A 14,468-nucleotide genomic window follows, 5' to 3' on the forward strand; every position below is an offset into this window, starting at 1 on the left:
ATTGGGTCCAAAGTCAGTGGGACGAAGGACACGGAGAATTTGGAGTGTAGAGTGGGTAATTAGGGAGTTGTCATTTTTATCCCTAAAATGCTTAATATCCACACTGTTTGTATCAACCAAGATAAACTCATAGAATCTCTGGGTTTTGTTTGGGCGGATTGGATCAAGATAACCAGGGAAAAGTTTAGTACCAATTTTATTGGCGAGGTTCCCTCCTGAATGGTCCCACCATTCTGGTTCAATCCAGGTTTGGAATTTGGAGATAGTTTTGGTCAAATATTCCGATTTTGGGTTAGATTGGGTAACTGGGCTAGATTGGGCAACAACAACAGGTTTCTTTCCATCATGAGTTGCTAAGCTTTTTGTTCTTTCAATAAAAGATTGGAGGGATTGGAGATCTAGGTCATCATCTTTATCAGCGATGCTGGCCCAAGATTTATTCGGAAGTTTAGTGAGGCCTTGAGGTATTTCATCTAAGCCTGATTGTTTGAAGGCGAGGAGTGTTTCAATGGGCAAAGCATAGTCAGCTTTGGTTTGCTTTGGTTGTGAAGATTGGATTTGAGCAGTGGGCTCAGATTTTTGGACAGTGGGTCCAGATTGGTGGGCAGTGGGCCCAGATAAGATTAAAGAGTCAGAGATTTTTTCTCTGCCTCTTCCTTTTCCTCGGGAGGAGGATCCTCCTCTGGAGGACATCTTAAGACCTTCCCTGCAAATACTCACGAGTAAGAAAATCAGGGAGAGAATTGGTAGATCCTTTTATATATTCAATATCAAAGTCAAAAACACTTAATATAGCTTGTCATCTGGCAAAGATATGTTTTGAAGCTAAGTTTTTGACATCTTTTTGTAAGATTTCTTTCGCAGATTTGCAGTCCACACGGACCAAGAATTTTTGATTAATCAAATCAGATTGAAATTTTGAAATAGATAAAACGATTGCTAAAACTTCTTTCTTGACAGTAGAATAATTCTGCTGAGCAGGATTCCAATGTTTTGAAGTAAAAGCAATAATTTGTTCCTTGTCAAAAACCTTTTGTTTCAAAATACCACCAAAGCCAATATCAGAGGCATCAGTTTCAATAATTTTGAAAGCTTGAGGGTTAGGGAGATAAAGACAAGGGAGATTCTTGACACGAAGTTTGATTTGTTTGACCACATTGGTATGAATATCGGACCAAGGTGGAGGATCCTTCTTAAGTCTATCATGAAGGGGTTTGATTATGGTACTGAGTTGAGGACAGAAGTCCGCAACATAATTGAGACAACCCAGGAATCTTTGTAGTTGGGTTTTGTCAATGATTTGATCAGGGAATTTATCAGTGAACTCGATGGCTCTATTGATAGGAATGATGGTTCCTTGGTGGATATTGTGACCAAGGAATCTGATTTTGGTTTGGAACAAACTGACCTTTGTCTTGGATATGGCCAAGCCATTCCTTTTGATTACAGAGATGAACGTATTGAGATGTTTGAAATGTTGATCTAAAGTTTGAGAAAAGATTAAAACATCGTCAATGTAGACAATAGTGAATTTGGAATAAGGATTGAAGATTTCGTTCATAATCCTTTGGAATTCAGATGGGGCGTTCTTTAGCCCAAAAGGCATAACGTTCCACTCATACTGCCCAAAAGGAACAGTAAAAGCAGTTTTATACCTATCCTTCTCTTGCAATTGGATTTGCCAGAATCCAGATTTCATGTCGAATTTTGAAAAGACCTTAGCATCATGCAGTCTGGCTAAGAGATCTTTCTTGTTGGGGATAGGATATCTAATCCAACAAAGGGCTTGATTGAGAGGTTTGTAGTTGATGACGAACCTAGGGGTTCCCCGTTCTATCTCAGCTTGCTTGTTGACATAGAAGGCTGCACAGGACCAAGGGCTCTTACTCCTGCGAATAAGTTTCTTTTCAAGAAGATCATTGATTTCCTTTTGGCAGAAATGAAGAAGTTCTTCATTCATTTGAATAGGCCTAGCCTTGGTTGGAATCTGTTTGTCTGAAAAATCTTTTTCATAAGGAAGTTCCACCATATGGCTCTTCCTTTCCCAAAAAGCGTTGGGTAGATCAGAACAGATGCTGGATTGAATATTTTCGAAAATATTCTCAATCCTTGATTTGACAGAAGGTTGTTGCAATTGAACCTCAATAGTTTTGTGAGAGATTTCTTCCTTGAGGAAGTTGATCTGCTTCTCCTTGTAGGATATGACATTCAAAGTTTTTTCTATGGGGGGTTCAGAGAATTTGAATAAAATTGGCTGTCCAAGGTGCTGGACAGTAATGCCATCTACGTCAGTATTATAGGGGAAGAGCTTCTTAATGAAAGGGGTTCCTATAATGATTTTTTGACTCAAATTCCTGACTAACAGAAAAGGAGTTTCAATTTCAAGACTACCATTTTTTATGATAGCTGAGGGGATTTTATACTTGATCTTTAGTCTAGATCCTTCAGCAGCGCTGAGCTTCTCAGTAGTTTTCTCAAAATATCTGGTGGGAATGAGTCCCTCCGAAATACAACTGGAATCTGCCCCTGTGTCAAAGAGGGCAGGGATTTCGAGAATAAAATCTCCTATGAGGATTTTGACATGGATGAAGAATTTCTGAATGGTGACCTGGTTAATATTTTCCAGAAAGTCTTCGCAATTGTTGTTAGGAGCAGGATTGGAATCAGGTACAGAAGAATCATCTTCCTCATAATTTCTAGTCAGTTTCTCCAAGATAAGTTGCTGACTATTTTGGATTTGTTTGAGACTTTTAACCTCAGTCTTAAGGGAATTGACTTCAGATTGAAGGTCTTGAATAGTGACGGGTTTGACCGTAGATTTCTCAAGACGCTTGAAAGTATCTCTAAGATTGAATTTATTGGTGGTTATAGGACTTTTGGGAGGCCTATCTTCAAGAGTAGATCTGAGGCGTTCCAAATAGATTTTCTTTTCCTCAGGATCAGGGATAGAATTAATGGCCCTGAAGAGTAGATCTTGTTCATTGGTCAAAGTGTTGATAGACAAGGTATTGACGGAAGATGATGATTGAGAATCATCATTCTGGATTTGGTTTAGGTCTTCAGGGACCTCAGAATCCGAAGGATTAGATTCTTCTTCATCAGAAGTTTGAATAAGAAGATTGTTGATCTTGTCTTCAATCTCAGGTTCAAGATGAAGCTCAGAGATTCTCCTTTTGAGTCTGCAATACCTGCTAATATGGCCCGGCTTGCCGCAGTTGTAGCAGGTAACATCTTTTCCTTGAGAGGGTCTAGTCTCAGGAGGATTCTTAGGAATTTGCGAAGATTGGGGTTTTGATCTAGGCTTGGGTTTCCTATGATCATTCCTGCTAGATCTCTTTCTCCATTGTTGTTTGGGAGGAGGATCTTGCTTTCTGGGTTTAGGTTTCTTGGGACAACCCTGAATATCAAATTGTTCACAGAAAGTACCCAAATCCCTGCGATTCTGAGACTTTTCCTTAGTGAGTTGCTGTTGGATTTTGTCATCCTGATATATCTTGAGAGCAACTCTTTGAATGATAGCTATGAGCTGCCCATAACTAAGGGTATGATATGGGATTTCTCCCCCCGGATTTTGGCTTCTAAGTTTCTCACGAACTTTGTCGCCAAAAGATTTAGGAAGACCGGCCAGGAATTTCTCTTTCCAGAAGGCTTGTTGGCTGTCTTCACGGGTGTAAACCCTGGTCAGGAAGGTATCCTTATACCACCTGAAATCACCCAAAGATTTGCACTTAAGATTGGACAAAAGATCACCAGATCTGTCCTTGATGAGGGAAGGATCTCCAACAAAATGTTGGGCTATGGTAAAGATTAAGGAGTTGACAGCATCAGAGATGAATTTGCCATCTTCCATGATAGGATTACCTTCTTCATCAGTCTTGACAGCAGTCAAGATCTGATCCTTTTTGTCTTGAGTGAGATAATTATCCCACCAACCTTTGAGCTGGCCACAGAAACCAGCAACCAATACTTCAACTATAAGAGATTCAGGACAATTGTTGGCGGTAACATAGGCAGTGGCTACCATAGTCATATTTTGGAGGATCTTGGTGATACCATACTCATTTTCACCATCAATGTTCCATTCATAGACATTGTTGGCACTGAAGCTTTTGAAGTTTGAAGACTCTTCTAAAAGAAGATCAGGAGCAGTAGCTCTAGGATAATAGAGCTTGGTTTCTTTTCTCCACTGATTCTTAGAATTGTGAATGACAGTGTTGATAGGAACACTTTTGACAGTTTGATCATCAGATTGAATATCAGAATCAGACTCAACCTTACCATCTTCAATATTGTTTAAAGAAGTAGAGGTATTACGAGTAGAAGTTCGGCGGATTAAAGTCTCTTTAGGAGGAGCAGGAGCCGAAACAGTAGGATCGGAAATAGTTTCAGAAGTTGGTTCCGGGGTTGGTGTTGGCGTTTCCGGGACAACTTGTTTGAGAAGCTGAAGTTGCTCAACCACCTTTTGGAGGAGCTCATTGTCAGATTCCTTTTTAGCCCGAAGAGTTTGAGCCGAGTGTCTGGAACGGCTACTGATTTGAAAAGGTTTGAAAAGAGGTTTCTCAAGTTGACATCCTTTAGGGATATCAAGATTAGAAGAGGAAGGTTCGATCTTGACCTTTTCTTTACCTTTCCTGGAAGAGGAATCCTGCGATTGGGATTCTCCAAGAATTTGAAGATACTTATTGGTATAGTTGGATTGTTCCATAAGGTCTTTGATGTCTTTACCAGTGACATCACCTTCTTCTTTCCTAGTCTTGAAGGGAGAAGCTAGGACAGGTGTAGATTGGGCTCCTTTAAGAAGAAAAGGAGTTTTAGGAGGTAGATTTGAAAGGGTTTCTTTTCCATCCTTATGCTGCCATTTAATCATGCCAACTTGGAAGGGGTAAGATTTCCTATTCTTATTGGCGTAATCTTGAAACCATTCAAAAAAGAAGATGTTTTGCTGGGTTTTCTCAAGGAACCCATAGAATTTTTTCTTGGATCTTCTTTCTCAAGATTTCCATTTTCTTTGCTGAGTCCATTGGTCAGAGTAAAAGTCTGCTCGGATACCTTCTTTGTCAATGACAAATTCGGAAGTAATTGCTCCAATGAAATCAGAAGTCTCTCCAGGGGTTTCTAGAGAAGAATACGTTGGAGATAAGGTGGATTGATGATCTTCATTACTCTTGTCATAGGTAGTTTTGACAGGAGTAGTAATTACATATCCAGCTAAATGGATAGTAGATCCGTCATGAGAGAGGGAAGGTCGAGCACTAGACTCAGGCTGGTTCCTTCTAGTCATAGAAAAAGATCTTCTAGACATGGCGGATTGGAAATCATTTGAGGATGTCCTAATAGATCTAGGGATAGAGAAGGAATTTCTCCTATCAAAGATGAGATCTACTTGGCCAGATTGGTGTTGGATGATTTCACGAAACTCAGGAGTTTCAACAGGTTGGGCTGGAGTAGCCTTTTCCAAAGACCATTTCTCTGGAAGGGTGATATCACTCCATTGGATGGTTTTGGGAACAATAACGTTTGCCTTATCATAATCTGTAAGGAAAAGAGTTGTTTCTCCAGATTTCTCACAATTGGTTCGCAAGAAATAAGATTTGATAGAGTTCATTACCTTGTATTGAACCCTGTAGATCAAAGAGATTGGTATGGAATCTTCTTTCATATCAAGGCCGTGAAGCTTGATATTTAGGAAGAGAACGTCAAGGATGTTTTTGTCTTCCAGACTGACAGTTAGATCTGGAAAGCAATTGAAAAAGATTGGTCCATTACTCAGGCTGGTTTCAACCGCTCCTAAGAGGGAGTCATGGAATTGATTATGTCTAATATCCCTAAGACAAAGGAGTACAGCGATGTCAAGAGATTTCCTGGTTAGGGGTTTAAGACCAACTTGAACTAGGGATGGCAATGGGTCGGGTAGGGTGCGGGTTTTGCCAAACCCAAACCCAAACCCGAAATCAAAAACCCACACCCGCACCCGCACCCGAACCCGAAATGGGTGGTGAACTTAAACCCACACCCGAACCCATTGGGTTTCGGGTTCACCCGACCCGTACCCACACCCGCACACAACCTCAAACAAACAGTTGAACTCGGAAACCCGACCTGAAAAAGACTGTGAAGAGAGCTATATTATGTAATGTAACATTGTAATTGCCATGTTACTGTTAAATTAATATGCAAGATGCTGCATATATTGTATTGCACAAGCAGAATACTTAGGTTTCACTTATACAGATCCGGGTTCGGGTAGGGTTCGGGTGCGGGTTTGGCCAAACCCAAACCCGAACCCGAAAGTGATCGGGTAAAACCCGAACCCGAACCCGAACCCATTTAACTCGGGTTTTCACCCAAGAAATCGGGTCGGGTCGGGTCGGGTGCCCATGGGTTCGGGCTTCTCTGCCATCCCTAACTTGAACACTACCTATATGAAGATAGTTGAAGTTCTTGCTGATATGTTCTTTGATGCTTTTCTCGGAAAGCAGATGGATTTCTTCATCATCAGATCTGAGCTTGTAGGTTTGCTCAACGGTTTTGATAATGAAATCTGATCGTTTGAAAAAGGATCCGTTTGGTTTGTAGATCTCAGCATGAGAAATTTTTGGAATTTCCCAGTTGTCAAGATCTTGATTGATATCTTCAAAATGAATTTCTTCTTTGAAGACAGATTTGGATAATTGATTGGATTGATGAGGATGATCGATAGAAGAAGAAGAGGGTTGGGAAGATCTGAAAGAAAGCTTAGAAGAGAAAGAGCGAAGCGAAGCAGAATATATATATATATATATATATATATATATATATATATATATATATATATCATGTTTCACATTGTAGCCATATTTGTTAGAAGAAAACTTTGTCAATTTCATCACATCACTTCATCAAGCTCTTCTATTATATAATGACTTGCGAACAACTTTTGAAAATTCAACAACAAATTTCAGATAAATGCCATTTATTGTTAGGAAAAAAAATATTGTCATTATTCAGTGACGGATTCAGGAATTTAATTTAGTGAGGGCAGTATATACATATAAATACGTAACAAAAAAAATTAACATATACTATTAGAAGTTTTAAAGCACATCATAATTGTTCCCTATGAGTTTTCATATTTTAAATGAAAACTCTGCATAATTCTTTCATTCTCAACACTAGCAAATACATCTTTCTCTATATAAGTAACTAAACAATCATTTAGCCATTCATCTCCCATACGATTTCGCATTCGATTCTTGATGATATTCATAGCGGAGAAAGCTATTTCAACTGTTGCGGTTGCTACAGGTAGTATCAAAGCTAACTCTATGAACAAATATACCATCGGATATACAATGAGTGAAAGAATGGTGTAATACTAATATCTGATGAGCATTAGTCAAGATTCAAGAAAAACCAAATAAAAAAATACTCTAAGTACAAAAGTTTCAACTTTAAGCAATGTGGGACATAAGTGAGGGCAATTTTTATCAAATGAGTCAATAAAAATCACATACATTTACTATTCAAATTAAGTGAGGGCAATTTTTATCAAAAAAAATCATAAAAAACCACAAACCTTTACTACTCAAATTTTTTTCTAATGTATTTTACCAAATTCAAGTGAGGGCATTTGCCCTCATGCCTCTCCACTTGAATCCGTCCCTGTCATTATTTGAATGGAGTTACGATATGTACGATACATAACTCTGTAGGATACAAATTTTTGTTGCAGCGATACCTATCGCAAAGTGAATCCAAAATAAACTTGAATCTCAATATATAGTATTTCTCGTTCGAGAGCTGAATCTTACAATTCAAAGTTGTGTGAAGGTTGCACTTTAGTTCAGTCATGTTGCGGGACTAGTATTGGTTCTAGTGCTTTCTGTGCTGATATTTTAAGCTTTTCACAAAAAATGCTAGAAATAGATGACTAATATTTCTCCAAAGGACTCACGTCACATTCTCAGGAAAATCAAACCCTACTTTGGTTTTCACACCTATCGATTTATGTGACATTTCTAGCTTACCGGAGAAACAGGTCTCTTTGTTGTTGTTTTATCGGTTTTAATTTGTTGTGCTTTTTGATTCTACTAATGTTCTTCCTTTTGTGATTTTTTTTACTGTTGTGCAATTTTCGCTATTACTGCGACTAGTACTAACTTTGGGGATGATGAATGATTCAAATAGTTAGATTATGATTTTTTACTAGAATTTAAGTATAGGAGCAGGAAGGTAATTTGCATTTTTTCCTCTTATTACGTTTTTTTTACTATAGGCTAGTGTTGACGTGTTCTTTATTATTCAACTACAAATTCAATTGTTCACAACAAATTTACATAATGCAAAGTTAATAACTTTTAACGACTGACTTTTAGTTTAATTTTTGTGCTGGTTGTTTAAGCTTTTCACAAAAACATGCTAGAAATAGATGACTAATATTTCTCCAAAAGACCCATGTCACATTCTAAAAAAAAATCAAACTCTACGAATATCTTGGGTGATCAAATCCTAACCCAGCAAGGTAATTCGCCGCATCATTCGCCTCCCTAGGAACATGCACAAGAAGAATAGTCCACTCACACTGAAGTGAAGTCCTGATTCCCAACAACTCAGACGCAAACTCATGGAAATGGAGCTGATCCCCCTGAAGAGCATCCACAATCTCCTTACAACCAGTCTCACATATAGCACTACGAATATCATATTCCCACAAAATATTAAGGCCAAGCTTAACCGCCATGATTTATGCCATGAGAACATCGCCACCTCCCATGCCAGCCATAAAGCCAGTCACCCAATGCCCAGAAGCATCACACACCAGGCCACCCATTCCCATCTTGTGATGACTATAACTAAAAGCTCCATATGTATGCAACTTCACCATGCCAGATGGAGGGAGCTCCCAACACCGAACTCGAGCATCATCATCCTCGTAACCTCTTCGCGTGAGCCATAGCCCATAATCCTTGCATTCCTGCTGTATCCATCGCGTAACGAAATCAACATTCCAATCATTGTCACCAATAACCATCACGTTCCTCCAACGCCAGAGGCCCTAAAGGGCAACAACAAAGAGAAGAGAGTGTTGGCCTTGAATCTGGGTATGGACCCAATCCTTCACGGTGGCAGCTGCAAACCGGGGCCAGAACCAGACCTCGGGAGAGAACGAACAATCTCGCAAGCAATGGAAGCTATCTTCGAGGGGATGAGCACATCGTTGACAGCCAGGTGATGCCGCCAAATGACAGTGGAAACAGTGACTGTTAACCTGCAACATATTATGGCATAACAGCCAAACGAAGACCCTCACTTTCTCAGGAGCTTTAATTTTCCAAACCCAGGTCCAAATTTTCGGAAGAAGTAGGCTGTGCTTGTGACCCGCAAAGGCACGCATACGCGTCAGAAGTAGTGTAAACCCCCGTTCTACTGGGCCTACAAATCCAATGATCTTGCAAATTAGCCTTAAGAACATGAGTAAATTATAATATTTTTATAATTAAAAATTAATCTTAAAACATATTATGTGTTGTTGTGAAGAAAAATAGAATTCTTCAATATTTAAAAATTGTAATATACTATAAATAAGCTTGTGCGTCACTCGTGCAATGCGTGAGTTTATTTACATGCACTACCAAAATCACGGGTTTTAGCGGCGGTTTTGGTATACCAATGCTCTTTCTACCTATGTAACTCTTTTACCCATGCTCTTATAAAATTTATATGGCTGAGACAGTATTGGTAGAAGTTTTTTTTTAACAGGGTATTGGTATAAGCTATTACCATAGGTGTTTCTTTTTTCAATAAATAAATTTTCAATTATATTCCTTAAAAAAATAATGATATTCACATTTATTTTAATTAGAATACATCAAATACAAAGTAACAAATTATGATATATTAGTAACTAAAATATTAGTATTAAGGAATATTAATGTCATAACTAAATTTTTTAATTAATTAAACGGTTTTTAAACTTTTATTCTAAAAACTATTTCATTTATTGAAATAGTAGATATTAGAATTAGATTATGGTGATGTTAATTCATCATTAATAATCAAACTTCACAAAAAAGGATGATTTAAGGATTTGGATTAAGAAAAACAGAAATGACAGCAACACACTTTTCAACACATCTTTTGTAATTGATTTATTTTTTGAAAAGTTAACACAATTATCTCACTTCTTAAACAAATGTTGATTTTTTAAAAGTTAAACCAATCAAATTAAGGTGGTGTTTGATAGACAATTTGGAGTAGGACGGATAAGAACTTACTAGTTAAGTTATGTGTTTGTTATACTCTTAAGATGAACAAAACATGGCCAAAGACTCTTCAAGCAGTACACTTTTGTTCCATAGAATAAGGTGGAACGAAGGAGAACATAAGTCAACACCCTCTTAAAACTTTTACATAGGCAAAACTACCAGTAATTTATATTTGAAATATTTTAGTTATATAATAATAAAATAATATTAAATATAAATTGCACATATAAATATTATTATAAATTAATATTGATTACAAAATTATTATAAGTTTAACTAAATTTAAAAATAAAAATTATGCATGTTTTAAAAGTTAGCCATTTTTTGTAAATTTAGCGGTAATATATATTATTATAAATTAAAATTTTAATAATAAATTTTAAACTTATATATGATAATTTTTTAAAATTATAAATATATACACATACTTTTAAATGATATTATGCTGAGTTTAATATTTTTATACTTAATCAACTACTAAATATGCAATTAAACTTATGCTATTAATTAATGAATAAAATATGTTGTTTTGAACTTATGCGATAGCTTTATGTTGCTAACCAAGTTGCTCATGGAAGGGCATGTGAGGAAGAAGGACCAAACTTCAGATTGAGTAAATTAGGATATATATAAATTTAATATGATGCACAAAATGTAAATAAAAATCAATTAAAATATAATTTATAACATTTATATTTTATTACATAAAATAAAAGGTTTAAACTTAAAATAATGTTTGAGTCTTGTAGATGAAAAAACCTCGTTGAGAGAGTTAGCCCCACCATAATGTGGATGTTCTCGGCTCGAATAGAGTTGCATCCGAAGGAGGACACTGTGTCAAAAAAAAAACCTAAAATGACAGTACAAAATACTAATGGTTAAACATTAACTACGAATATACATTTTTTTTTTCGAAAATGAAATAAGATATATAACAAAAGAGTAGATTGCTGAGAACAACCTTCTCAGCAAGGGAAAACAAAGCTAAAAGATAGCCACAAGAAGATTAAAACTAAAAGAAAACAAAGGCTACTAGAAATAAAGAGAAAGAAATAAAAAGAACAACAGAAGAAGGGGCGTGCAAACAACTTGCAGCAAAGGAATTTCTCTTAGGCATTGGGGGCTTTTTCTTCTCCGGGTCTTGGGGTTCTTTTATTTTTCTTTTATTTGCTTTCTGGCTTAGGGTGCTTTTTCGGGTTTTTTTTAGCCAGCTTTTTGTTCCCTTTGAGGAGGGGTGATGAATCTTGTCTATTTCCTCATCTATTTATGAAGATATATATATTTTTGCTTTCTAAAAAAAAAAGGAAACAACAACATCAAGAAGCACCAACAAACTCAACAATTCTTATAAGCTCGGCCAGCACCTCCAATTTTCTTTGAAAATAATTCCTGCTCAACAGTCTAGAAATAACAACTTTGGAGGTGCAGAAACTCTTCTTTCTACCCTTGAAACTATACCATGTGGAACCATCTACGCTGAGGAGGAAACATAGAATTGATACATGTTTCTAGATGACAATGAAATTAACCATGCATGATGTGGCTCAACATATATCAATTATGGGCCTTTGGCAGATGAGGAAACACGGGCTGCTCTTCTAACTGCAAGCTCCATCAGCAAATTAACATGACAGCAAAGCCCAGATATGAGATTGTCTATTGCAGCCAGTCTTGGCCAGATAGTCAGCAAGAGAGTTTGACTCTCTGAAATATGATGAATCCCTAAGCAGTCCACTTCGAGGCAAAACAAGTCAATAAGATTGAGATCTTGAATCAGTTTCCAGGGCCTATTTACCTTGTTACTAACCCATCCAACTGCAAGGGCAGAGTCGCTCTCTATTAAAATATGTTTCAATTCAAACTGGAAACTGACTCTCTGAAATATGATGAATCCCTAAGCAGTCCACTTCGAGGTACAACAAGTCAATAAGATTGAGATCTTGAATCAGTTTCCAGTACCTATTTACCTTGTTATTAACCCATCCAACTGCAAGGGCAGAGTCGCTCTCTATTAAAATATGTTTCAATTCAAACTGGCTGCAGAAGATCAGCGCATGAAGAATAGCCTTAACTTCAGCTTCAAAGGCCATAATTTACCAGTTGATTTGGAAAAGAATCCCAGAGTTTGTCTTCTTGAGTTTTTAACAATACCCCCAATTCCACTACTACCTGGAGTTCTATGAGAAGAGCCGTCCACGTTGACTTTATATTGATAGACTTTAATTTTGATACATTGATAGAACACTATTGGTAGTTTTAATTATGATATAGTTGAATTCTTAATTCATTAAAGTTATTTTATTTCAATTATTAATTAGTTATGATTTAATTACAATTACTTTTTTTTTTGTTACAAGCAGAAAGATTATTACAATTACTTTACCATGACAACGACCGTTATTCAATTATGGTACTCCTATTAGTTTTCAATTTTTTATTGAACTTAGTAATACAGCTAATATTAAAATATTATTAATGGTAGAATTGTTTACGATTTAGTTCAATGTTTTAATTTATTTGATTTTTTTATTTTATAATATTAAGATTGACCATTTTTTAAATATTAAATATTATAATTACATTTTTTGTTACAATATTATAATTACTTTAGTATAAAATTCGTTATTAATGAATGATTATATTGACTAATTATTATTTGACTTTAAATTCTTTTAATTTACATAATAGTATAAATATAATTGAGTTGATGTTACGTGAGCTTCATATACAAGGGTATGGTTAAAATAGAGTTTATTAATCGTATTCAAAAGTATTTCTGATGGAATCCAAACTCTAAAGCTTACTTAAATTGGAAATTCTTAATACAAAGGTTTATGAATTTTCTAGGGTTGAATTTTTTCACATTATATCCAGAATGTTTTCAACTTTTTATTTTCATAACATGTGAATGCACTCTTACACTCAGAAATATCACACATTTTAAAAAATAATTTTTTTGGCTTAATAGTTTCATATTGTTAAAATATTACCACTTATTTTACCAAAAAAAAAAAATATATTACCACTTATTATGCACAACATATTAAATAATTATTTCTATTAAAATATCAAGAAAAGTTTGAATTATGTTTTCTAAATATTCTGTCAACTACTATATATGTTTACTAATTTCCTCACTCATTTGTTTTTCTAATATGCAGTGTAAAATTTTGCATTTTACTTTTAAAAAGTTGAGTGAAAAGGTTTTCTTAGATGAGATTTAAACAAAATTAATATTTTTTATTTGAACAATTCCTTAGACCTTTTATTTTATAATAAAAGGTCTAAGGAATTGGGTTTTCTTTTGTGGGCAGGGTACCAGGGTAGTAGTATACTTGTATATGTGGAACTCATGATAATATTGGTGTTTTTATCTGTATTTAGGAGGGTTGGTTATGCAGACGAAGGGATAAGCCAAGCAAGGTGAAAGGGTGTAATAGATTTGGTATTTATGGTAACATTTATATTGGACATATTTGTACTCCATTCGTGAAAGGATTATTCTCAATCTAAAGATAATTAATAATGAGTTAAGCGTAAAAGTTTAAATTCATTAATAAATATTTTAAATGGCCAATGTTATTAATCATTAATTCATTATACTGATATAGGACGTAAAATAGTCATTATACGAAACATAAAATTGAAATTTATTAAGTGAGAACAAAGATAGGTAATAATATATTTTTTAAAGTTCTTAATGATATTTACAATAATTAAATATTAAAATTATTTGGACTCATTGACTAGTAAAGAACTAAAGATCTATATATATGTTGGGGGGATTTCAAATGAGAAAAAGATGTACGTAATAACGTTATTAAATGGAAAATCAACTTAAATAGAACATTTAAGATAATCATAGGACGTTGTAAAGAAAATCTACAATAACGTCATAAATATAATAGAAAATATATTGATATCTACAATAACTAGCATTTTTATCCAGTGCGTTGCACGGCGAATATTGATCTCATTATTTAAGCACGTATTAATAAATTAAGATATGAAAGAAAAAAAATGAGCATTCAACAAAAAAAAAATCACAATGAGTGTCACACAACTTGCAAAATTTTGTGTGATTATCAAAATGATTTTTCATATTACTTAAGTATTTTTTAAAAAAAAAACTAAGAGTAAATATAAGTAACGGTATGATAAATTGAAATTGAAAATATGATTTGAAAACACTATTATATATATATATATGTGTGTGTGTGTGTG

Source organism: Lotus japonicus, chromosome 1, assembly GCF_012489685.1.
Source record: "Lotus japonicus ecotype B-129 chromosome 1, LjGifu_v1.2".
NCBI classification, from domain to species: domain Eukaryota; kingdom Viridiplantae; phylum Streptophyta; class Magnoliopsida; order Fabales; family Fabaceae; genus Lotus; species Lotus japonicus.